The sequence below is a fragment of the Triticum aestivum genome, chromosome 3D (genome assembly GCF_018294505.1).
Source record: "Triticum aestivum cultivar Chinese Spring chromosome 3D, IWGSC CS RefSeq v2.1, whole genome shotgun sequence".
Taxonomy (NCBI): Eukaryota; Viridiplantae; Streptophyta; class Magnoliopsida; order Poales; family Poaceae; genus Triticum; species Triticum aestivum.
The window spans coordinates 545,827,066-545,830,347 of NC_057802.1; positions in this window are offsets into that span (position 1 = coordinate 545,827,066).

Consider the following 3,282-nt stretch of genomic DNA (forward strand, 5'->3'; position numbering starts at 1 on the left):
GTCTCGATGGGGTGGATCGACGAGGTGGACGACGGCGGCCGTGGTTGGGGAAGACGGTGATGGCAGTGGCGGCGTCAATCCAGCTGCGTAGGAGACGAAGATGAAGATGGCGGTCCTCCTTGGCACAGTCTCATCGCTTGAGGAGGCTAGTGGTCATGGCTATGACGACGGCGCGACGATGGCCGAGCTCGGGCCGAAGCGAGGGTGGCGCGAGGGGGAGGAAACGAAGCTAGGGTTAGTAAGGATGGTCGGGGTGGCCTTGTAGACGCAGGCGTCACGGGATGGCCGCCGCTGGGCCATCCACGGCCACGGACGTGTGCGCGGCGTCCAGCGCACTTGATGAACAGGAGGTTGAAGGAGAGTGTTGTTGGGCTGGCCTCGGTACTATTCATCATGGGCCAAAGTGCATAGGAGACTTTCTCCTTATTCTTTTCTTCCAACATTTGTCTTTGTTTTGCATTTAATTAAAATAACAAACGATTTTTGTTTGAGTTGAAACTTGGCACATAATTACTAGGCTATATATTGGAGTTGTCCACAAAGTTTCAGATTAATTGGGAAAGCGAAACTAATTGTTTTATTTTTAAGAGGACATTTTATTTTCTCATGGACCACTTATTAGATTCTTAGGAATTTGTTAGTGAGTCAAATGAAGTTGGTTTCAACATGAAAATGACCAGGGGAATTTTTAGAATAAAGCGAACATTTTAATTTTACTGTTTGAAGAAATAAAAATTTCGCCTGCTATTTAAATTTGAATCTAACTTTGATTTTTGAACAAGTGACAGTTTGCATAGTAATCATGATGACATGGTCACCATTAGGGGGAGATTACTGTAGCAAGATTCTCGAGGTGTTACACGAAGATTGAAAGGGTCGAGGTTGGGTTCTATCTAGCAGTGGCAATGGAGAGTACAACTGGTGTTATTAACAAGGTGGGGATAAAGTATCGATTGCTCAATAGTCCTTGCATTTCAATAAATGGTACTTACAGTCCAGGCTTGGGCCTAATTTATTGTCGGCTAACATGTACGCAATGTGCCAATCTATACTGGAGCAGTGTATTCAACAACAACAACTCATTTCATCAAATTGTGCACCGATCCCTATACAGCAGAGCGGCGGGTGAGATTCCAGTGAGCGTCGTTGCCGAGTGCTCCTAGTCCGCATCCGGTACTACTAGAGTTGATTGTCATGAGCCGGGTCCAAGATCATTGCACCACACATATCCATCTCTTTATTTATTATTTTGTTGAACGTGTTGGATGTGTGCGTCATGTTATGTAGACATCAAGCATTCGTTTTGTACGGTTATATCACCTCGGTATATCACACTGAACGAAAATATCCTTTTATCGTTAAAAAAATGTATATCCAGCGACATGATTTGCCCCATCTACTGCCTTGGATACCTTTGGCTGTTGAGGCAGTAAATGAACCAATCAATGTGTGCACGGCGTGTGAATTCTAACATGGCAATAGGTACCCGCGAACCCCGCGGGTAAACACCCTATTAGAGTAAGGGTTTGAAACAAATAAATACCCATGAGTTTATGAATTAGAAAAATTGTACCCATCGGGTAAGCCGGGTATAGGTACGGGAATGCAATACTCATACCCGTGCACCCGCGTACCCATACTAATTTCTTCTAATAGGAGGCTCCATGTGTCATTCACTAAAGGAACCTAGCCATTGTACCCTAGGCTAACGCAACCGCTAACCTCGACCCAAAAGTCTCTCCCCTTACGTATGTGCATGTTGTTTAAATGTGTCGATCTTGTTTCGTGAACTCGTGGTTTTGTTTATCTTATTATATAGTCTCTTTCGGTTGATTATTTCGAAGTAGGGGCTGCAAAAGTACCTTCAATAAAAGAAAATTAGAGAAAATTGTGCCTGTCTTGTTTTTGTAACTGAAAGAAAAGAATAGATGTGAGTGTGTCTCTAAAAGTTCACGCACAGGCTACCCACCCATGTATATAACTGGACATTGTTTAGTGCCATCTATTTCGTGCTTATTGCTATGCATTTCTGAAAATTAATATCATTCTTTTTATTCCGTCACACAACAAGTCATCATCTATATGTGCTCAAATGCTAAAATGTGGTATATATGTACTGAAATGTTGAAGTATAAATGTTGAAATGTTGTGTACATATGTGTAAATGTTGAAAAATACATGATGAATTGTGAATTGGGTACGGTGACCGAGGTGGGTATTTTTACCCGCGAGTATTACCTGCACCCGTCCGGGTGCGGGTATGGGAACAGTTTGAAACCCGAGGTGCGGGTACGGATACGGGTATGGGCAAAAAAGAATAAGACGGTACGGGTTTGGGCGACCATTACCCGCATCTGAACCCGGCGGGTGCCATGTTGGAATGCTCTGATGACACTGCTCGTCAAGTCAAGTCAAGATAACTACTCCCTCTCTTCCATATACTACACTAGTGTTAAAAGATGTCTTACATCATGGGATGAAGGGAATAGTATATTCTTTTTAAACGTGGCTGAACTTTCAAACAAATGTCTCTCGGTAGTTAATTGGAGGTCAGAACTGAAATATCTTGTCATTTTACAGTCCTTGTTTTAGTTCACAGATTTATATTGTAAATAGGCTTGTATTGTTCAAAAGGCAGGTGGTATTTTGGCCAAGTGAAATGGTATAGCGCAAATGATTGCCTGAAGAGATGCCCCATGGCTGCCCATGGCGGCCGACCGCTCGTTGATCATCATGAGCCAGGGTCTCAAATCATTGCATACCTCATCAATTTCTCTATACATCGACATGATTTAACGTGGCTAGTACCACGGGTAACCGGTTATAAGGACATCTCCAACAGCAACCCGCAAATTTTCTCCCGCATCCGTCCACGGATAGGGGTGACCAATTCGTGGACACAGATGCGGGAAGCAGTTATTCAACCGTAGCCGCATACATTTTCACAACAATTTAAACCAACCAGACAAAATTCGTTCAAACAAGTCCGGATTTCATATAAACACGACGGATTTCAGTACAAATACGTCAAAGCAGTGCTAGGCGGGCTCTGAAGTATAATTAATACCTAATCAAAATGATCGCCGGTGTCCGATCCCCGTGTCCGGCCATCGGCCCCGAGAATTGAAGCTACACCATCTCCAGTTCCGCCTCGATGCTCTCCAACTCCGCCTCCATAACCTCCGCTTCCGAAGCCCCAGGAACTGAAGTTGTTCGCCTCCACGTCGCCGCCAAGCGGCTAACCGACCGAAGATGCTCAGCCCACCAAGCTTGGCGTCGACG